Source organism: Protopterus annectens, chromosome 11.part0 (genome assembly GCF_019279795.1).
Source record: "Protopterus annectens isolate FY-2018-M chromosome 11.part0, PAN1.0, whole genome shotgun sequence".
Lineage (NCBI taxonomy): Eukaryota > Metazoa > Chordata > Ceratodontiformes > Protopteridae > Protopterus > Protopterus annectens.
Window position 1 is genome coordinate 1205462185 of NC_056745.1, and position 25117 is coordinate 1205487301.

The window sequence follows — 25117 nt, forward strand, 5'->3', positions numbered from 1 at the left end:
ACTTGTTCTCAGGTTGGGGAGAGAGTGAATTTATTCCTATTTTCCTTTTTAAAACTCTAAAACTCTAAAAACGTAAGGTGTGTTTCTGCGGGGGGGGGGGGGGGGGCAGAAAGTGAAACACATGAAAATTGTACTGTATTTCTTTGATTTTTTTTTGCAGTTGCTTGAGTTCCGGTTAACTGAGAGTTTACTGTATTCCTCCTAAATCAGAGGCTCATCTGTTGGATGAAGCCACCATTCATTCCAGACCACTGACATAGGCTTTCCTAGTAAGAATGAAAAGCATGATTCCCCTCTATATTTGTAACACTCACCCTGTTCCCCTTTTAAAAATGTGGACCACCACCCTGTCTGCCAACCCAGAGGTACAATCCCTGCCTTCCATGCAATAATTAAAAGGCAGATCAACCATGCCATCCCAACAATGTCATACATACCCTACTGAATGTGCCCTTATCAGATACTCACAATCCCTAAATTTATCCAACTGCTGGTAGAGGAAGGAGCTTTCACAACTGACTTCTGCTAAGCCAAGGCTAGACTCAGACATTGCCAAGGCTCAAAGTCATGTCTATACCAAAATTCTGATGCCAGAAGGAGGAATCACAGCCTTCTCTTAGCAAATTCTCCCTGGGGTTACATGCACATGGACAGCCACCTTTCCATTGTTCCCTCAGGTGACACACACACTATGATTGCGCAATCTCATCACTGTTATTTCCAAAATGCATATATCGGATCATCTAGTAATGCTGTATGAATGTGAGTAAGAGGTTAGAACGTTATCCTTAATTCAAGCAGACAACTTAACAAATGCTCAACCTGCAAGCATGGATAAAACTTACAATAATGGAGACTCAGTTGAAGCCCTTAAGTGGGTACTCTGAAATCACCCTGATAGATACTCACCCTCTGGAAAGAAAAGGAAGGTAAAGTTGTTGCATTTGTGAAATCCTATCTCTTGCCCACTATTAATACAATACAGCCTACCAATGATGCCAGAGGAGAAATTATGACTGTGTGCCTGCACTTAGGTAAAGTTACCCTTTGTCACTTCAGAATAGAATGGCTGGAATTGTGCATAATGCTTTCATGTGCTGATTTCCAAAACATTTTCACCATCCCAATCACAAATGACAAATATTCAGGAAAGGACAGTACATTAAGAACTTACATCAGATTAAGTCTGCCTGAAATACTCTTTGATCATTTATCTAGTTTCTTTTATGGAACATGTCCCTACACCTTCCACCCATAAACATTTGCCTCTTGAGATTTCACTCACTTCTCATTTCCCTATGATTCACGCATTGGATTCATGAAGCTGAATTTTAATATTGTATTTTTTTTTTTTATTGAAGCATCTGGGAATTTAAATCTGATGAAATTTGTTAGATTTAAATTCCTTAACACTTTGATCAAACAAAATATAATGACAAGGCATCAGCTTCATGAATCTAACAAAATAAAATCATTTTCTCCTGCAACCCCATGTACCTTCACCCTCCTTACTTATATATATATATATATATATATATATATATATGCACACATATATATATATATATATATATATGCACACATATATATATATATATATATCTATATATCTATCTATATATATATATATATATATATATATATATATATATATATACACATACATATATAGATCTATGTTGATCCATCAAAAGTACATTTCATCAAATCATACATCAAACTCACTATCGCGAAAGTGCATTTTATCGAAAATGCACTTTCGCTCAAAAAAAAAAACAAACAAAAAAACAACATGACAGAAAAATAAAAAAATAAAACAGTATACATGTTTATGCAGGAGAGCAATCCCCCTGCAGCCCCCATGTACCCCCCTACTTTAATATTCTCATTCCGAGATTGCACTACAGGGGGGAAAAAGGGAATATTCCCTTGTCCCTGCTGTACCGTGATCCAAGCAACAGTTTGCTTAATTGTACAATCAACAGTACATGTTGATGTACAACTAAATCTACAAGCAAACAACTGTTTGCTTAGTTACCTTTCAGCGAAAGTGCATTTTCGACAAAATGCAATTCCGCAAAATTGAGTTTCATCATATACGTTTCAATGAAATGACCTTTTGATAATAAGTTCAGGACCCATATATATATATATATATATATATATATATATATATACACACACACACACACACACACACATATATATATATATATATATATATATATATATATATATATATATATATATATATATATATATATGTGTGTGTGTGTGTGTGTGTGTGTGCCTATGTCAGATTATGGACTTTTTGGAAACTCAAAAAATATTGAAGAAATCATATGATTGAGTTACCAAAAACTCGAACATACAAAAAAACACACACACACTCACAAAAATCTTCCTTTTTTGCATTTCTGCAGCCCCCTCACCCCTGAAAATTATATATACCAACTCCAAGATCGCACTGCAGTGAGGAAAAGAGTAAATTTCCCAGTTCTCTCTGTACCGCAATCTCCATTCAAAAGCTTCAAGTTTTCCAAAACTCAATCATATGGTCTCAAACGTATGGAGTTTGAGTATCTGAAAACTTGATCAACTGATAGGGACCCATGTATATATATATATATATATATATATATATATATATATATATATATATATATATATATATATATATATATATATATATATATACACACACACACACACACACACACAAAATCCTCAGCAAAACAACTGTTGAAAAGAGAGAAAAGCCCACACAAATAGAGTCGTTAGTAGCATAGAAATGGAAATCACTGGCAGTGCTGTCCTAAGGAGGACAACAATCTGGAAATTCAACAGTGGGAATCTAGGATTGAAATGTGTGATATTATTATGGCTGAGCTAAGGGCATTGTTGCACATTATTCCTTAATTTCCTGACAATGGAGAAAGATTTGTAGTTTCCTTTGGTATCTGTAGAAACCTTAAGACCACACTCTTCTTTACATTTTCTGATAGCACTTTTAAGTTCTCTGCTGACATGTTTCAGTTTGATCTTAAGGTAGACAGATGAAGATTTCTTACAACTTTTCTTTATTTTCTTTCTTTCCTTTGTTACACAGTTTATTAACATGGGAGGGCCAATTGAGTTGCTTATTCCTGAATTTATTATTATAATTAGGGCAAACTGGTACAGACTTTTGTGTGCAGCAATTAAGGTGCCTGAAAAAATTGGGAGTTGTGACACTGCAAGCCCAGCTATCTGGAATTTTGTAAATAATTCTGTGTCACCTGTGAATATTGATATGATTTATACAGAACTGTATGTTATGTACTGAGCTTCAAGAATGCAACCACAGCACACTCTGCTGGAACATAGAAGATTAACTTACAAACTTCAAGAAAATAAGTTGAAATTAAGTGCTTTATAATTGTGCTATAAAAGTTAATTTTAAAGCAGAAGCAGACACAATGTCTAGAGCTAGAAGTTTTTCTATTGTCTTGAAGGAAATGTAATTACCAGGTTTAAAATGTAAAGTGTTTTATTGCTTTATGACTTCCTAGCAGCTACACAGTTCTGAGGAAACATCTGAGAGATATGTATTTCTCACACAGAGATGTTAAAATTCTGTTAAGTTTCTGTTTAGCCTGGGAAGTGAAGTCAGGTGACAAAGAGTGATGTCATCCAGGCTAACCCACCCAGTTGGCTGAGATGTGCCAGGCTAAAGGACTAGTGCATGCTAACCTGACTAAAGCAGAAATTACTGCAGCTTTACTCACAGCTGCATCACAGGAAAGCAACCAGGAGGACAATCAGACTGGCCTTGGAGATGTACATCTCTCAGAAAATGGACAGCTCAATCTTTCCACAGAGGACTTAAAAATTCTTCTGGAGTTAAAGAGACTTGAGATGAAGGCCAAACGTTTGGAAATAGAAGCGGCAGAGAGATTGAGGCATCTTGTGACTGAGGGAAATGAGAAACTGCAACACCTGGAAGCTGAGGAGAAGGAAAGGCAGAGGAAATATGAAAAGGAGATGCTGACTTATCATCAGAGTCATGGAGGTAATGGGTACAGAAGTAACCGAACCCCAGAACCAACAAAGGTCAGTAAATTTCTTCTGCTATTTACAGAGGGGGATAATTTTGATAGTTTCATTCATATGTTTGAGAGGGTATGTAAACAGTATAATGTTGACCAAGGGCTCTGGGTACAGTTCCTGACCCTCTTACTCAATGGTAAAGCTGTAACTGCAATTTATAAACTGTCTGATACTGATTGCTTAAATTATAATACAGTCAAAAAGTGTTTGTTAGAATGCTTTAAGTTAACACCTGAAGCTTATAGAAAAAAAGTTTTGTGAGCATAGAGACAAGGCAGATGAAAGTGTGTGTGAATATATTACTGAACTAAGCACTTATTTTCATAAGTGGGTGAGTGGATGTGAGGTCACCACTTTTGAAGGGCTGGCAGACCTTTTGGTGAGGGAACAAGCCCTTAACACTTTGTCTGAGGACATGGGAATCTGGATGCAGTACTGCAGATGAGTTGGGGAAGAAGGCAGACCTATACCTAGTAAGCAGAACATCACTTCACTGGAAAGGGGCACCCAGTGCTGCTCATGGGTCTAAGGAAATCCATGATGGGCAGTCCAGACTGCCCCAACAGAGTCCGCCTGTAGCGGGGAAGCTACTAGTCCAGGTACACGTCCAGCAGCAAGGGTTAAATGTTTTAAATGCAACCAGTGAGGTCATGTAGCATATAGATGTCTACAGAGGCACAGTGGGGAACAAAAGGTGGGATAGCCAGTAAGTGGGAATGACAAAATGCCAGCAGTAAGTTGTCTTCAGACAACAAGGCTATCAAACTACCACAAGAGATTATATCCTATCTTATCCTATCATGGATGGGAAAGAGGCCACTGCTAAGAGAGGCACAGCCTCTGCCCTAACCACTGTGAAGCCTGCAATGGTTAAAGAGGAGCACTACTTGCTTGGGCAGTCTTCTCCAGTCAGAGCTTTAGGAGGGCACCACATTCCAAATACCTTTGGCTAGGGTTCACCTTGACTGGAAGGGTGGAAAAGGAAGCCAGCAAGTAGGTGTGTTTGAGGATATTCCTGAAGATGTCCTGATAGGGAATTATTTTGATAATGCAGTACCATGTGTGCATACAGTTACACGCAGTTAGGCTTGGAGGCAAGCATGTGGGTCTTGTAGCCTGGGGGAGACCCAGACAGACTGCCCACTTGAAACCATGACTGGTGAAGTGACTATTTCAGAGAGGATGCTGTCCTGTAGCAGTGTGACTGAAGGTGAGCCACAGCTGCTTGTGAGTACTGATGTTCTCTTGGACATAGTGACTACAAGGGCAGAGGTGAGTACTAGTACTCAGGCTATCAGTGAGGCACCACTGTCAGAGGATATCAGACTTCCTGTGGAAGGGAAGCTGGGAAGGGTTACAAAGAGAGAGTTGAGACAGGCTCAACTTTCAGACCCTACATTACAAGGCCTGAGGGAGGTAGCTAGTGAGGCATCTAATTCTCAACTGAAGGGGGAATCTGTATACTGGGACAGAGGGTTACTGTATAGAGAGTGGATCCCTGAGGGAGGGCTAGAGGATTAGAGAATACAACAGTTGGTAGTGCCCAGAGCCTACCACCTGGTACTTCTAGCCATAGCCCATGATATTCCCTTTGCGGGTCATATGGGCATAAAACATACAAAAAGACTTATTATGCAAAACTTTTATTGGCCCTGGATTTCCAGAGATATAACAGAGTACTGCAGGACCTGTGAGCCAAGCCAAAAGGTAGGCAAGGCAGGAGACAAGGTGAGAGCTCCTTTGATGCCTTTGCCTGTGACTGAGGAGCCATTTCAGAGGGTAGCTATGGATATTGTGGGGCCTCTGAGTACCCCAAGTTCCACAGGGAAAAAGTATATCCTAGTGGTAGTAGATTATGCTACAAGATACCCTGAGGGTGGCTCTGTCCTCCACTGAGGCAGAAAAGGTGGCAAATGCTTTGTTAGAGTTTTTCAGCAGGGTAGGTTTTCCAAAGGAAATACTGACTGACAGAGGTGCCAATTTCATGTCAGACCTGGTGGCTTGTCTGTGGGAGTACTGTGGGGTGAAGCACCTGAAGACCACCCCCTACCATCCCCAGACTAATGGTCTTTTTGAGAGGTTAAACTCTACACTCAAGTCCATGCTACAAGCATTTGCAGGCCAGTTTAAGAGGGAATGGGACAAATAGTTGCCCCTTCTGTTGTTTGCTTATAGAGAGGTGCCTCAGCAATCCACAGGCTTTTCACCCTTTAAGTTACTGTATGGGCATAGGGTGAGGGGACCTCTAGATTTGATATGACATGAGTGAGAGGGTGAGTGTGAATCCCACAAGGAGTCCATTGTGACATATGTCCTAAACCTCAGGACAAGGCTCAGAGAACTCATGGGCTTAACCCAGGAGAACCTGGCAGAAGCCGAACAGCACAAAAAGGTCTGGTATGACAGGAATGCTCAGCTAGAGAGTATGCTGTAGGGCAGCAGGTAATGGTTCTCATTCCTGTCAGACACAACAAACTGCAGGCAGCCTTGGAGGGAACCTACAAGGTGGTAAAGGAGGTCAGTGATGTTAACTACATGGTAGAACTACTAGGCAGGAGGCAGGAGCACAAATCATACCATGTTAACTTGATGAAGCCTTACCATGATAAGGAGGCCCTTGTGCTGAGTGTTTGCAGTGGATGGCAGGAGGAGTCTGATGGGGATCTGGTGACTGATCTCCTCAGTGAGGCTCGGACTGATACCTCAGTGTAAGGAGTAGCAATGTCCCAGCAGCTATTCCCTACCCAGGTCTGAGAAATCTGAGCAGTGTTACAGGAGTTTGGGAGCATGTTCACTGGGAAACCAGGGTGCACCTCCTGGTGCAACACCATGTGGATACAAGACCCCAAAGGCCTATTAAGCAGGCTCCTTATAGGGTGCCTGAAAGAGTCAAGCAGACTCTGAGGGAGGAGATACAGAAAATTTTGGAACTAGGGGTACTCCAGGAGTCCAGCAGTCCCTGGACCACCCCAGTGGTGCTGGTACCAAAGAAGGATGGCAGCACCAGGTTCTGTGTGGACTACAGGAAATTAAATAGTCACACAGAGTCAAATCCTTACCCCATGCCTAGGACAGATAAATCCCTAGAGCATCTGAGTGGGGCTAAGTATCTTACCACTATTAATCATACCAAGGGTTACGGGTAGGTGCCCTTGATTCCCAGTGCTAGAGAAAGGTCAGCCTTTGTGACTCCTTTTGGCTTGTATGAGTTCATGAAGATACTCTTTGTGATGAAAAATGCCCTAGTGACTTTCCAGAGGCTAGTAGATTGTATCCTAGCAGGAGCAGGAGACTTTGCCCTTGCTTACCTAGATGATATTGCCATCTACAGCCATTCCTGGCAAGAGCACCTTCAGCATGTCAGGGAGGTGCTGGGCAGACTGCAGAGGGCAGGGTTGACCATTAAGCCCAGTAAGTGTCAGGTGGGTATGGCAAATGTCTTCCACCTGGGACATAGAGTGGGAAGTGGTAAGATCAGGCCAGAACCTGCAAAGTGGAAGTCATTCAGGCATGGCCTGCCCCTGTTACCAAAAAGCAGGTGAGGTCATTCATAGGGATAGCGGGGTATTACTAATTATAGTACCATAGCTGCTCCCCTCACAGACCTGACAAGGAAAAACAAGCCAGATAAGGTAGTGTGGACCACAGCATGTGAGCAGGCATTCCAGAAGGTTAAAGGAGCTTAGAGAGAACCTCCTGTGTTAGCCAGTCCAGTGTACAGCAAAGAATTTGTTGTGCAGGTGAATGCTTCAAACCATGGGGTGGATGCTGTACTTAGCCAGGTTTCCTCAGAGGGAAAAGAGCACCCAGTGGTATATCTCAGTTGCAGGCTCCAACCCAGAGAGGAATGCTATGCAGCTGTAGAAAAGGAATGCAGAAACTTCAGCCTTATCTGTATGGAAGGAAATTCACTGTAGTTACAGACTACATGGCTACACCAAGCCAGACAGCAAAATGCCAGTTCTTATGGTGGAGCCTAGGGTTGCAAGCATATGATAAGACAGTGCAGCACCACAGTGGAGTTAGCAATGCCAACGCAGATGGGCTCTCAAGACAGGGAATGGGGTAAGGTATTCCCAGATAGGCTCAACCCTCTCAAGCAATGTTTCTCAAGGGTCACTTATAGGTTCATAGGTTGATACTGGGCTATCTGCCCGAAGGCATATATTAGCCCAGCAACATTGTGCGGTATTCACCGCCCCTTTTGTAGTTCCCTAGAACCTTGTACTAGCAGCTAGTACCCTTGGCCCCTATCTAGTAGTGCTGTTGGTGTGATCCCCGGTGTGAACTTTCTGTTACCCATCCACTCATCAAGGTTCCTCTTGAAGAGTAATAGTGAGGGACTCTGTCTTATGTAGAACGGGACCCTGTTGAAAAACTTGAAAAACTAACTTGAGTTTTTTTTGGGGGGGGGGGGCATGTGACACTGCCAACCCAGCTATCTGGAATTTTGTAAATAATTCTGTCATCTGTGAATATTGATATGATTTATACAAAACTGTATGTTATGTGATGAGCTTCAAGAATGTAACCACAGCATACCTTGCTGGAACATAGAAGATTAACTTACAAAACTTCAAGAAAATAAGTTGAAATGAAGTGCTTTATGACTGTGCTATAAAAGTTAGTTTCAATGCAGAAGCAGACACAATGTCTAGAGCTAGATGTTTTTCTATTGCCTTGAAAGAAAAGGTACTACCAGGTTTAAAATGTAAAGTGTTTTATTGCTTTATGACTTCCTAGCAGCTACACAGTTCAGAGCAAACATCTGAGAAGTATGTATTTCTCACACAGAGATGTTAAAATTCTGTTAAGTTTCTGTTTAGCCTGGGAAGTTAAGTCAGGTGATGTCATCCAGGCTAACCCAACAGTGAAATGTTATATTAATTTAAGAACTCTCTCAGAGAGAGACTGGGTATTTTGTATTTTGTCTTGGACCTAGCAAGAACATCCACTCATCATAATCATTTGCCTGTCTGTAAGTAAGATTTAGGGCATAGTATCTCTCTTAGCTATAGATAGGAATATAGTAAAGATTAGTTTACATGTTTTCTGTATTTATTTGAGACTGTCCTGCAATGTTGTCTTAAAATGTTTCCTGTGATTTTGAACTGTGAAGTCACTGTGCTGAGTTATTGAGTATTGTCTTGTTCTTTTGTTATTTAATATTAAATATATCATAGGATCACAGGAAATTACTAGGCTATTGGCCCTGAGGCCCTTATAAGCCTAGCCAAGAGTGTAGCCCAACCTATCTTTGTGGCTGGTATTTGTGAGACATATTTAAGCTCTTAGAGTACTTGCATATGCATTTGGTGACACTGTACAGGCCACTCCTAAATGGCCATGCTCTTGGTCAAAACTACCATTTGGATTAATAGTAATATTACACAGTAGGATTGGACACCCTTTGTAAGGGCCTTATAGTAGTTGATAAAGAGTTGGCTGGTGGCAGTAATAACTACCTTATAGTCTGGGCAAAAGGGGCATAGCTAGTAAACTTGTGCCATCTTTCACCAGGTGTGTGTATGTGTGTGTGTGTACGTGTGTGTGTGTGTGTGTGTGTGTGTGTGTGTGTGTGTGTGCTTGTAGATAAATCAAATTTCAAAGTGTGTGTGTGTGTGTGTGTGTGTGTGTGTGTGTGTGTGTGTGTGTGTGTCTGTGTGTGTGTGTGTGTGTGTGTGTGTGTGTGTGTGTGTGTGTGTGTGTGAGCTACTTGGGCCGGAATACAAAGCACTGGTTGGACAGAGATGGTACTGAAGGTCTTAGCTTGGCCACTCAGCTGAGCTCTCAATCCTATAGCTGTGCCAGTCAGGAGTCTTACTGGGGATCTGCAGAAACATGGAGAAACCAGCCCCAGACTGACTGTGATCTCTGTGTCCACTTAAGGGAAATTGCACTTTACTGTGTCTGTACTTGTCATCCTCCCATTGTGCATGTCCCTCACTGTTGCCAGTGGTGAGGATTGAGGCTCCTTGATTACTGGGCCAGTGCAGAGGCATCACAGGGGTGAATGTGACTGCCTTCTGAATTGGGTCCATTTGAAGGGGATTGTTGGGAATTTTGTATAGGTCTTCTACAAGCTGAAGTGATTATGCTCTGGAGAAGTCCTTAAAGATGGTCTCATTTGATGCTGGTGTTGTAGCATTAGGCTGGACAGAGAATATGACTGAATTGTGGTCAGATTTAGCCAGTTATGAGGAGATGTATGCAGGTAGGGTATAGAGATGGACTAGGCTGGTTAGGAGCAGTTCATGGATATTAAAGCCTCTAGTGAGTAGCTTTACAATTTACCAGAAACAGAGAGGCATACCACAGGGAAAAATGATCAAAAACTAAGGGAGGAGTTTGTTCAGCTTTACAATTTGCTCCAATGTATGGATATTAACAATGTCTAGGAAATCCTGAGCATATCCATTTTTAGTGGTGTAAGAGTGCCAATCAGTGCTTGGGTAACCAAAGTCCCCTAACAAGAATGGATTTGGTATAATACTAAAACTCCTCAACCCTTAAGGTAATTTCCATAATTGCTGGGGGACATTGATAGGGATCTTTAGCTAGAAATGAAGTAATAGTTGCATTTGTTAAGGATGCTTTGGATATTCATTAACTTCATATAAAGGTGAGATAATTTGACACAAAGTCATTTTAAGAGACAGTGGTTCTGGTTTGTCACTGAAAAGGGGCATTATTACTTAACAGGCTACTTGATTAACTAATATATAAAAAAACTAAATAATAACTGATTTATTTTAAGGTTGTACAAATATCATGGGCTTCAAAAAAGAGGTAAATGTCTGACTAAGGCTAAAAAGCCCTTAAAGGCCTCAGTAAATTATGTTTACATGGTTAATTTGAATCCAGTGATGGACAAACTGACAAAACAGTGGGATAAGGAATGCTCAGACCACATCAGACCAGATGAGTCTTGCATTATGAGGACTGGATAGAACTGCAAAGCCAAGTTCTACACAGCGATATTTGTTCAATATCAAAGACGCTACTTTGGTACACCTGTTATGTGTTTTCACTAAACAGTGTCAATGGGTGATGTCAAAACATTCATTTCACAACAATACCACATCAGTACTCTGTTACAACACAGAAGAAAAAGAGACATAATTTTATAAACATAAATTTTTGCCCAGTGACTTGTGACACATAAGTAATATAACCCTTGAAATCATTAACTTCCCATATTATGCAAAGGTTAGACTGCTATAACTAAAGATAGTGCAATCCTAACTATACAGCTAAAGGGAAACCATTCCCTATCCTAGCAGCTGCATATGACTCTTCTGCCACATGAGCATGTCTTCTTAAAATGCCCAGCACCATTGAGTAAACATCCAGTAGGTTATATACCTGTAGTACATGGAAGTCATAAGATCTCATAAGAAAGAAAACTTCCTGTAACACACCAGTGTCACTTCAACAATATTTATTATGTTCTTCATTTACATGTATTATATTGTGCTGTGGTATAGTATGGATTGTCATGCTATGTTCTGTTATGCTTGTAAAAATAGAGCTTGTTTGTACCAAGCTGAATGGCTAGTTTGTAGTGAACTGAATTGATGTGGGCTACTGCTACAACTCTGGGCTGAGATACCAGATGACTAGAGGCTTCTGTGCTTCCAAAATAACATGTTGCCTGTTTTTTTTTTTTTTTTTGCTTATTTATACTATTTACTGCACTTTTTTATTGCCTGCCGCCTACTTTTATACCATATTTATTTACTGTGTATTAAACTACACTGTTCTACTGCAATTCCCTGCTACACTTTTGTTGTTGTTGTTGTTGTATCTTTTGGCTTTTCCCGGTTAGGGGTTGCCACAGCGGAACTCCGGTCCACTAATGATTGGCAGCAGATTTTTATGTACCGAGTTGCCAGCCCTGACGTACAACCTTCAATGAAGGTACGCCCATTCACACGTCTCCACACAGAATAAACTTTAGTTGAGAATCGAACAGGACGTCTTACTGTGAGGTGACAACTCTACCGCAGCGCTACACTGTGTGTGTAAAATCAAATTTTATTGCTGTTTTTACTGTTTAGCAAGCCTTTTTGTTGTTTCCACTGTTTAAGTATTTACTGGTATTTTGTCGCTATTTTAAAGCTATCTGCTTTGCCTGCTCTGGCTTTCCTGCCAAGCAGTACTTAATTAACTGACCTGTTAGCTATTTAATTAATTCTTTAGAGCCTCCTGGCTGATTTTCTGCTGTTTTAAATGTTTTTTCAGTGTCTCACTGCTATTTTTCTGCTTTGCTAAACATTCTGTAGTGTTTCCCACTGAAACTAGGGTAGCTAGCAGCTGTAGCATAGTCCAGATCCAGGCCTGCTACTTCTGGAACTCTTTGTAGTGGTTTGTTTGTTCTGAGCACATTTTTCAGGCCATCTTGGATTGGAAGGGGCCTATCTTCACTTTTGTGAGAGAATTGTGTTGATTAGGACCTGACTAGTAAAGGGAGGTTTGTTTAGGGCTTGGAATAAGCATCCTCATTGGTCTTTTTGAGTTCTAAGAGTTTTTTTTCAAGTTTTAACTTCTGGCATTTAAGCCCTGCATCTGAACAGGTTTCTGTTTATTTAGCACCACGTACTGCTGCGTAATTGTGCGCCAAAGCCAGACAGTTAAATTCAACAAATTTTCCCTTAAAACCTAGGCAAAAATATCCATTAGCCGAGCTCCTCCGTAATTGTTTCTGAAAAAGCCTCCCCTAGTGACAATAGTCTTCAATCTAGCATTATGGACAGTTGGACTACCCTTGTTTCTCCTGCCAGCCTTGTAGACGTAGGACTGTTGAGGCAGAGTAGAAATTGCCTCATGTACACAGACAACCCTCTCCCAATAACACAATCTAGTACAGAGTGCAAGAGATGTATTTACACCAAGAATCTAGAATCCATGGTCTCTCACTGAAAACAGTAAAAGGGAGAAGGTGTCAACTCATCCACTACTATGTATTCACATAGTACCACTACTTATAAACATACCACTACTCAAACACGTAGTATGCATCAAACACGTAAATCTACATACATGGAGGTCCTCTTGAAAAACTTACTGACACACCAGAGACCTCCAAAATGCAAGTCTGCTGCTACAGCTAACATAGTCTCCACAGCATCCATGACACATACAAACACCAGTGTCTCACCCACCAAGCCCATAAGGGGTAACATCCAAAAACCAAGTTTTGTTGTCATTGGAGACTCAATAGTGAGACACATGGATGTCCCACTCACCAGGATGGACAAGGAGAAAGTCACAGACCGATGCCTGTCCAGAGCCAGGATTCACCAAATCATGCATGCACTCAGGTCACTCAGCAACAAGTACCATTCTGACTCTGTCATAGTTCATGCTGGTGTGAATGACCTGAGATGTACCTTTTTGGACTATATGAAGAGAGAAATGGTTGAGCTCTCTAAATAAGTGTCCCATGCAGGTATGTCTCTAGCCTTGAGCAGCATACTACCCTCACCTACAATGATGCTGCAATATAAACAAAAAAAATGACTGATTTCAACAATTGGCTTAGGATCTGGATCCCCTTGGAATGACACCAAAAACTATCTGGGAAGCCATGATCGACAACCTCACTGCTTTGCCAGAGACAGTTTGCACCTGCATCCCTAGGTTTTTGGCTGCTGGCAAAGGCTCTTGCTTCCCCTGCAGTGTCTTTTTAGGCAAGGTCTCGAAAACAACATTACTGATGTGAAATTAACCATTCAGAACAAAATAAGGGTCATGCTGGTAAATGCTGGGAGCTTAAATCAAAAACTGCACTCCCTGGAAGCGCTTCTATCACTAGAAGATGTCAATGTCTGTGCAGTCACAGAAACCTGGTTTAAGCCTCAGAGAGTACCCCAGTACTGCAAGGTTACAATGCCTTCCACACCTTTAGACTGCAAAGTGAGAAAACCAAAGGAGATGATGTTTCAATCTATATTAAAGATAATTTCACCTCCCATCTAGTTAGACTGGACAGCTCCATGGAGTTACTCCAGGTCCAGGTTACACTGACTCCATTCAAGCCCTAGCCAGTTATAGACCCCTCCATGGGTCACAACACCCATAAAGCCTACTTAACTAAACTGAAGACAATCCATATTTTACCGAGCACACTGGTTATGGGGGACTTCAATTATCCCACCATCAACTGGGAAATCTACTCTAGCCCAAACTCACTGGCACAAAAGTTCCTTGACTTTGTGAATTCAAATGCCCTGGAGCAAATTGTCCATACCCAGGCAACAAGATGAACAAACATTCTAGATATGGTCCTCACCAACATGTCAAACAGGTGCACTGCTGAAACTGTTGGACCCTCATTAGTTAAAGCTGACCACAAATCAGTCACCTTCAAACTAACACTAACACCAGAACTCACAAAGTGTGATATCAGACTAAAAAACTTCACCAAGGCAAGCTAACCCCCTAGGTGAAAGTATAAATGCATTCCAAGCCCCACCCCAAGCTGAAAGTGGTAGCTATGCCAAAGCTTACACTAATGTTCTGTACAATCACTTGCATAAGTGTATAAACTCAGCTGTACCAGATAGATTCAAAGCCAGTGCACCAGATAAAATCAAGCTGCCATGGTGGACTTCTATCATTAGCAAACTCTACAATAAATGCAAAAAGTTGCTGCCCAATAAAACAAAGACAAGGACCCAACAATGGAAAAGCACTCTCCTCAGCCTTAACAGGCAAATAAGGCAACTTGTCAAATCCTCCAAGAGCCCCTTTGAGAGAAACCTAGCAAGTACTGCCAAGGATAACCATAAAGCCTTTTAGAGCTACATACATAAGCTAAAGGGTAGGACCCAAGCATTTGCAGAACTTGTGGTCAACAGTATCATACACACTGACCCCACAGAGATAGCGAACCTGCTAGTGGATAGGTTTGGTGAAATTTCACTCCCTTATTCCCTCCTAAGCTACAACAAATTCTCCCCCAAACTTCTCCCCACCTTACATATCTGAAGAACAGGTCTTCAAGCCCTATCCAAGGGAAAGCACACAGCCTCTATGGGACCAGATGACATCCCAAACTGTCTTCTAAACAAGCTAAAACATGAACTAGCATCACCACTAAGTACCCTTTTCAATCATTGCCTAACCCCAGACTTTGTTCCTGTATAATGGAGAACAGCTACAGTTATTCCCTTCCACAAAGGTGGCCTAGCAGCAGACCCAGGGAATTATAGACCCATAAGCCTGACCAGCCTAATCTGTAAGACCATGGAACGTATTATTGTGGACCTCATAAATAAAGACATAGGCGACCTCCAAACCCTGGATCATACCCAATTCAGCTTCATGAAGGGCAGATCCCGCCTGTTAAATCTGGTGGATTTCTTTGAAAGTGTGACCAGGACCATTGATGAGGGCAAATCTGTGCACACAACATACCTCAACTTGGCAAAGGCTTTCAACAAAATCCCACATTCCGGCACCACCAATAAACTTAGTAAACTGAATGTAAACCCCTTCGTTGTAAGATGGGTGGCCAACTGGCTCACAAACCGGACACACACTATCAAAGTGGATGACTCCACATTAACCAGCAGACCTGTTACAAGCAGGGTGCCACAAGAGTCAGTGCTAGGCCCCCTACTGTTTGACATATACTTCTCAGTAGTTCAGGTCAAAACTGAAGGGTTGTGGCTGACCATGTCTGCAGACAACAGCAAACTAGGTCCAATCATTGAATCCAGAAATGATGTCAGTATACTCCAGCAGGGTCTCACACAGACCAACGACTGGTGTATTAGTCACAGTCTCAAACTGAATGCAAAGAAATGCATCATCATTCCCTTCAGCACAATGTCCCTTTATACTATCAAATTAACTATAATACCCTAAGTATCCAGAAGTGGTAAGAGACTTTGGATCACAGGTTGACCATAACCTTAACTTCGACCACCACGTATCTACCATTGTAAAGAAAGCTTTCCATATAGCTCACTTGATTAGTAAAGGCATTGTCCTGAGAACAAAAGAAGTTAAAAAGCCCCTATACCCAGCACTTATCTGCCCCATAATTGAGTATAATGCCCCATTTGGTATGTAGCATACTAAGCACCTGCAGCAATTAGAGAGACCTCAGAGGTTTCTAACAAAGTAGATCAAGGGCCTCAAGGATGTAACTTACACAGACTGACTAAAGTCCCTGCCATTATACTCAGTATAGTACAGACTTCTTAGTGGAGACTTATGCCTGGACTACAGAGCAACCCAAGACTCAAACCTAATGAACTTACTGCATATCTGTAAATCAAATGGGTCTAGGGCTACCCATTCTCGGGACTTAAATATGGCCTGCAACTTAAATAGGACATGCTAGGACAGATTTATCTTCCAGTGACTGCCACGTCTTTGGAACAGGCTAACAATTCATGTGAAACAGAGCACCTCTATGACACTGTTCAAGAGAAACTTGGACGAGTGGATGGGGCACCGTAAATTCTTAATGGGAATAGTGCCCACAACCCTCCTGGACATGGGCAATCATCACTAAATGCAATCTTGGGTATTGAGTAGTAATTCCACAGTATTACATTGGGTTGAAATGTTTAGGCTTAAAACAACCTCTGGGTGGAGAGCCTAGTAATCTCCTATGATCCTATGAGAGAATCTACCAATTCCTTTCCATTTGATATAATTTTTTTATATTGATAACAAAAGCATCCATCATGATTTGCTGATTTTTTTACATATGTTTTGTACCACGGCATGTGGTACTTACAGTGCACTGATGCATTTTCTCTCCACTCATTCACATCATGTGTGTGTGTGTGTATATATATATATATATATATATATATATATATATATATATATATATATATAGATATATATATATATATATATATATATATATATATATATATATATATATATATATATATCCTTATTGTTAGTTATATCTCTTTTATAAAATTACATTTTTGTATGCTGAAATCTTAAAGTATTCAGCAACGGAGGAAAACGAATTGTAGCACTTAAGTCACTAGATGCCGTGAAGCAGTAGGAATATTGCCAAATCTCTTTAAGAATGTCTTCACATGACCATGAAAATAAAATGACTTTGAATGAAAATATGAAAAAGTTAATTAAATCACTTTAAGAATGTCTTGATATGACAATGAAAATAAAATTACTTTGAATGAAAAAGTTAATTAAATCCTATGCTCTTCTTGATCAGGTCTACTTACATACATAAAAAAATACTAGCTCATGCTTTTTATTTTAACCTTTTCTTAACTGGTTGTAGTAAATTAACCCTACCCTTTAATAAAGCTCTTTTCATTTGGCACAATGGTCAAACTTCTTCAGATTACCAATAATTAAAAAATCCACGTTTAAAAATAGTAGCAAATAAAACGTGACCAAAAGCTACCTGTCAAAGGTAACTTACTACAACATATCATCCCACCTACAAAAAATATTTTTCATCATAACATAACTGTGTGGAGGGGAAAATAGAACCCACAGGCAAACTCACAATGCGTCCTGACCCCCTTGTCCATATATACAAGAGGAGGCATGCACAAATGAACTGAACATGTTGAACAGTCATACTGTTACCTTTGAGCTATAGCGTAATGAGAGAAGTGGTACTGTTGTATAAAAGCTACATTTTTTGAACACATCCCTATCAATGTTAATATTAAAAATAATATACTCTAAAGCATTTATACTCACTCCAGCCTTCTTTCAGGTGCTCCAGGATTTTTCTGTGCAGCTGCCTATTCCTTTCGATATCTTCAGGAGCTATAGACATATAAACAGAGCACTGTGTAATATTTGTGGATGGCATAAGGTACCACTTAAAATGTGTAGCTAACATACATTCTACTTACAGGACATAGGTGATGCTCAGTCCTTAACTTCATTCTCTCATCAGTGTAGCAGGTCTGGACTGCAGCACCTCATGTTATTGTAGTAGTGACGTCACTGTTCCCCACTGTGTGGGTTGCCAGTTGCATAGGTGACAGCTCAAGTTAAACTATTCCAAACCTCAGTTTTATATTGAGGCCCTTCATAACCAGAAACAATAATGAGTTGATCCCTAATTATCATAATCACACAGACACATGGAAGTATTAAACAGAGAGAAAACTATAACGCAAGTAGGGAAAGAAAAGGACGAAATCAAATGCCGCCACAGAAGTATCGAACAGAGAAAACTATAAAGCAATTAAGACAAGAGGTGTCACTGTTACAAGAGTATCGAAGAGGGAAGAGATCAACAAAAATACTTAGAAAAATAGACATGATAAAAGCAATGCACATTATTAGAACAGTTCAGGATTTATTGTACACTATTGCAAATCATAAGCTAAAGATATCAGCACAGGCAGAAAAACTTAGAAGCTATGCAGATAAATATAAAGGAAAAGTACAAAATAAGCAATTTATAGAGAACTGGGAAACAAAGCAAAAGGAATAGAAATGCCATCAAAAAGAAGATGAAATAGGCACATTTTGGAGAAATATCTATGAAGATCCCCTGGAACATAATAAAGATGCTGAAAGGATAGAAGAAAGTAAAGAAACAGTAAGAAGTTCAAATGTACAGGACATGAAATGAGACAAAGTAACAGCCAGAGAAATTGAAACAAAATTAAGAAAAGCTCCTAGCTAAAAAACCCAGGCCCAGATGCAGGACCTAACTTCTGGCTAAAATTATAGCATCTTTACACCTAGATGTAGCCCTGAGTAAGAACTACTTATATGCACACCAGAACAGACACCAACCTGATTAACAAAAGGAAAAACAATACTCCTCTTTAAGAATGAACTTGCAAGCTATCCTAAAAACTATAAACCAATAACTTGTATTTCAACAATGTATAAACTATACACTGGAACTGATGCCAACAGAGTTTATAGTCATTTAGAAGAAAACTCAATCATGGCAGCAGAACAAAAGGGTAACAAAAGACAGTCATATAGAATAAAGGATCATTTGCTGTTAAATAAAGTCATAATGGAGAATTGTAAAAAGGGGAATGATCTAAGTATGGCGTGGACATATTACAAAAAAGCATTTGACAGCATCCCGTATTCAAGGATAAAGGAGTGCTTACAGATGATACACCCTACATTGATCAATTACATTACAGTGACAGTGAAAAAGTGGCAAACCACTTTGCAGCTAAGCCATGATAAAGGACAAATTATTATCCCAGGGATAAAAATGCAAATGGGGATATTCCAGGGTGAATCTTTGTCACTGTTGATCTTCTGTCTTGTCCTTAACCCGTTAAGCTGCCCACTTAACAGGTCATGGTTACAATTTGGCTCCCAGAAAACAACTAAGTGTAAAGATTCTCATCCTTTTTCTGGATGATTAAAACTATAGTGCATCAGATGAGGAGCTGAAAGCACAGCTAGAAGTGGTCAAAACTTTCTCAGATGATACAAGAATGTCATTTGTTCTTGATAAATGTGTAAAAAAGCATTTAAAACAGGAAAGCTGCAGCACAGAAAATATTAGTCTGGGACAGGAATGTGATATAAGGGAACCTGACCAAGGTGTGAATGTATAAATATTTGGGAAATGACGAAGGATCAGCAATGAAACATGAACAAATGTGAACAAAATTCAGTAAGGAATATTTTAGAAGACTAAAATTAATAGTGAAAACAACCCTAACATGTAGGAACAAAGTCCAAGCTATAAATCAATTTGCTCTTCCTGTTTTAACTTGCAGTTTTGGGGTGACTGATTGGCTCCAAAAGGTACTGGATCAGTTGGACAGGAAAACAAGAAAAACGTTTCACGTTTATCAAATGATATAAAAAAGTCATTGTATACCTAAATTATATATTCTGCGTTCTGAAGGAGGTATGGGTCTCCTTGAAATTCATTACATGTATAGATCTGCAATCATAGGACTGTATACATATCTGCTGACCTCATCAGATCCAAATATAGTGAAAGTTTTGAAAGATGACGAGAACACGTTTAAGATGACCTCCTTGCTTAGGTTAGCAGAAGCATATCAGTGTCAAGTGGGAATGGAAACTAAACCAGAAGTAGATAAAAATCAGGCAACAACTGAATGTGCCGAAGGAAAAGGATCAGACGAGAAGGCAAGAAATGTGGGAAATGCATAAATGTAGTTGCGAGTACAGAAAACTCCTGGAACAACCTCATGTTGATCAGGATCTGATGCATGAATGGTTAAGAAGAGATGAATTTAAACCAAAATATGAAAGGTTAATATTTGCAGCACAGAATAGTGGACTACATTGGTTTACAAACTCCTTTGAGCAAGTGGGAGAAACAGAGTAATGCAGGAACTGTAAAACATAACTGGAAACGGTCGCACATCTTGCTGCTGGGTGTGATACACAAATGGCAGAGAGCCTGTATACTGAAAGGCATAATAATAAGACAAGAAACTTGCACTGGGGATTGTGTAAACATGACAATATTGAATTGGCTGTGAAGGAAAACATGAGCCACAAAGTATTATAGCGAATTATGAAGTTTATATCACATGGGATCATCTATTACAACAGTTAAAAAAACAGATTTGAGAAAACCAGATATAGTAGTCCATGAAAAGTAGACAAAAGTAGCATTGATCATTGAAACTGGCACACCAAGTGATTACAGTGTCACACATACAGAGACACGCAAAGTCATAAAATACCAGGATTTTCAGGCAGAAACAAAGGCAGTGTGGAAGAATGAAATCCAGACAGTTCCAGTTGTAGTAGGGGCAATGGGTCTCATAAGAAAGAATTTACAGTCTTATTTAGATATGCTGCTGATGTATGTAACTCCCTATGAATTGCAGAAGGAGTCAGTTCTGGTTACATTACAGGTGCTGTAAAGATCACTTTTAGCTAACATCAAAGACTGAAACTATGCAAATTTCATGAACTTTAGTCATACTCTGACTTAAGAACGGGGAGAATTCCTGTTGTGGTATTAGAAACCCAAAAGACTTGGAGAAATTAAAAATGACAGATGAACCTACATGGTATAAGTGCATTGATAGCCACAGGGCCTCATCACCTTATGAAAGAAAACACTGGAGCTTAGAGTTTGATTCCTGCATAAGGAGACTTTGGAAATAAAACTTTATTCAGCAAAAATGTGTCTGCTTATATAAGTGCTACTTCTTACAACTGCATTCATTCATACTCTAGTTGCTTGTAATTGCATTTATATTCAACCTGTTGACTATGAGGGGTGTAAGTTTGTCAGTATTATTAAATGTGTTGGCTGAGGTGCATTGAGAGGGGGACTGCAAGGGTACTGTAATTACTGGGCTGCCGGATTGTTAAGCTGAAAAGGAGACACACCCCTGAGTTCATAGTGAGAGTATTGTTCAATACAATTTTAGTGTTGCATGCGTTGCACATATGTCATTACTAAAAATATGTGTAACAGTAATAGCAACAGTCTCTTTTGTCCTTGATCATTTCAGTTGCAGTTCTCTGACTGTTTTGTAGGGGACATACGTTCAGTTAATCTAGAGGTATGACATTACTTAATGAGCATAGATACAGATATGCAACTGTCAGGCACAAATCCAGAATGATATGTGTCCAGGGAGAATACTTGTGGCCTTAGGATTTGTAAGGGGCATGCAGAAACAAGGCTGTTAGCAAGCCTTTGCCATTGCAGGATTTTAAAACTACATAAGTCATTCTCCAGTTCATGTACATTCTTACGAAATTTTTTTTCATCAAATTGTACCTGTTCACCTCCAATTTCATCTTGTTGTAATTCATATGCCAATAAAGAATTATTTTCCATATTAAGTAATTTATCTAAGGATGCTGCAGATATTCCATTATTTAAATTCCCAGGCACTGATATACAGTCCAATGCTCTCAAATTACTTTCAGCCATGCTCCACAGGGTAACCACCAACAAAATAAATATCCAAAACAGTAAAAAGAAGGCCACTGTGGATAAACTTCAACTACAGCAAAACGTCCAGTCAGCAGAATAAATATTGTAGTGAAGAAACACAGCAAAAGTAATAAAACACACAAATTTAATAGAGGTAAGTGCTTTGACATCTAATATGATGCTTCTTCAGACCAAATGAAACTTTTCACAGCTCAACTTATATAGTTAAAACCACAATTAAATAATTAACTAGTCATCCAATCAAATACTAATTAAAAATTAAAAATTACAAATAGCTAGTAAAAGCAACCAAAAACAACTCCATACATAAATATATACATTTCTATTTCAAAACTATATTTTTAAGGTCAGGTTTTATTGATGCCCTGTCATTTAAGCCAGGGAACCGACCTGCTTGAAGCCCAATAATCCAAAAAACAGATGTGAGAAAACCAGATATAGTAGTCCGTGAAAAGTAGACAAAAGTAGCATATATCATTGAAACTGGCACACCAAGTGATTACAGTGTCATGCATACAGAGACATGCAAAGTCATAAAATACCAGGATTTTCAGGCAGAAATAAAGGCAGTGTGGAAGAATGAAATCCAGACAGTTCCAGTTGTAGTAGGGGCAATGGGTCTCATAAGGAAAAATTTACAGTCATATTTAGATATGCTACCGATGTATGTAACTCCATATGAATTGCAGAAGGAGTCAGTTCTGGTTACATTGCAGGTGCTGTGAAGATCACTTTTAGGTAACTTCAAAGACTGAAACCATGAAAATTTCATGAACTTTAGTCATACTCTGACTGAAGAATGGGGAGAATTCCTGTTATGGTATTAGAAACCCAAAGACTTGGAGAAAATAAAAAAGACAGATGTGTCTGCTTATATAAGTGCTACTTCTTACAACTGCATTCATTCATACTCTAGTTGCTTGTAATTGCATTTATATTCAACCTGTTGACTAAGAGGGGTGTAAGTTTGTCAGTACTATTAAATGCGTTGGCTGAGGTGCATTGAGATGGGGACTGCAAGGGTACTGTAATTACTGGGCTGCAGGATTGTTAAGCTGAAAAGGAGACACACCCCTGAGTTCATAGTGAGAGTACTGTTCAATGCAATTTTAGTGTTGTATGCATTGCACATATGTCATCTTCTTTTTTCAGCTTTTCCCGGTAAGGGGTCACCACAGCAGATCACCTGTCTGCTCATGATTGGCAGTGGAGTTTTATGGTGTTGAGTTGCCAGCCCGGCACCCAACCTTCCACTGAAGGCACACACATGCACAAACTCACACCTAGGGCCAATTTAGAGTGTCCAATCCACCTACAGCATGTCTTTGGGATGTGGAAGGAAACCGGAGCACCTGGAAGAAACCAACATGACCACAGGGAGGACATACAGACTCCGCACAGAAGGCACCCCAGCCGAGGATCAAACTGGAGAACCTCTTGCTGTGAGGCGGCAATGCTAACCACTGCACCACCGCGGCTGCCTACATATGCCATTACCGAAAATATGTGTAACAGTAATAGCAACAGTCTCTTTTGTCCTTGACCAGTTGCAGTTCTGTGATCATTTTGTAGGCATCATATGTTCAGTTAACCTAGAGGTGTGACATTACTTAATGAGCATAGATACAGATATGCAACTGTCAGGCACAAATCCAGAATGATATTTGTCCAGGGAGGATATTTGTGGCCTTAGGATTTGTAAGGGCCATGCAGAAACAAGGCTGTTAGCTCCATTGTCTTCCGCACCAAAACAGCATAAAAATAGTGCAAGCAGAAAATGAGTAATGTATCAGCAGCTAGGACATCAACATCCATACATAAGCCAAAATTCTCTAATGTGGAAAATGAGTTGGTACTTCCAACCCTCCTTACTCGTGATTGGTGGCTCTTTAACATGCATGCAGATGACTAGCCCTACCATGACAGTTCATGGGCTGAGACTGCTACCAATGTGAATGTGATTGGAGGACAAGACTGTGGTTATGAAATGGTGAGCCTCAGGACCACCAATGTGTTCAAGGGTGCCACCCAAAGAGCATAGTGTGGAAATGTAGGCCAACAGGTGGGGGGGGTATCAAGTGTACCACCTCTCATAAAGACAGGAGAGTTCCTGGCATCTCTCCAAAGAGTACCACCTCTATAGAGTCCAACAGTGTGGCCCTGAATGTAGGGATAGAGCCGGACACTGCAGATGCCCCAGGTATGTAGCCCTATTTCAATGTATCGGTACCTATAAGTTATCTGTATCCCCTTAGTCACTATAAAACTTATTCAGATCTGTCTAACTTATAGTATACAGGCATATCAGTGATTTAACAGACACATCCATCTTCACAGGAAGTAGTCATAGGGTATTATTTTTTTATAATGCTCATAGTTGTAAAACTGTCATTTGCATGTACAGTCATGGTACTAGGTCATATTTATGTCCCACCTGATGTTGAAGAATCTGCAGCCTCTGATGATGATGATTATGATGGGAATGAGCTGGCAGGGAATACAGAGTGCATGTTGGACACATGGAATGTGACCACTGCCTCGCCAACACAGACCAAGAACACATATTCTATGTCTGCAGATACCTAGGTTACCCAGCTATCACAGAAAGAGCAAGGAGATGGGGACATTATTGATCAGGGAGGTATGTTGGCTGCCAGTAGACAGATGTTCATATTTCCCCATAGCACTCCTGGGCAGAGAGGTCCACACGGGGGGGGGGGGGTGGTAGTACACTGAAGATGTGATTATGCCTTCCTCTGAGGTTGTTATGTCAATGGCTGCAGCACAAAGTATGTGTTGGACCACTGTGGACATTATGAGGGTGATCCAGGGTGTGTGTGATAACCTATGGGAGTATATGTCCCATATGTGTGATTCCTTGGATAAACTGAATCACACACTGGAATGTACAATGTCTTCTCTGGCTCACCTAGCAGGAGCAAAAGGTTATCTAAGGAGCCAGTCATCTGCTATAAACTTTAGCCAACATGGCCATGGATAACCCATATCCCACTCCCACAACATCTATTTTGGAGGTGTCTAGGTGTCTACTCCCAGGAGAGGTCATCATCTTGCTGGCATTTCCCCTAGCAGATGTCGCTCAGGGTCACGTAG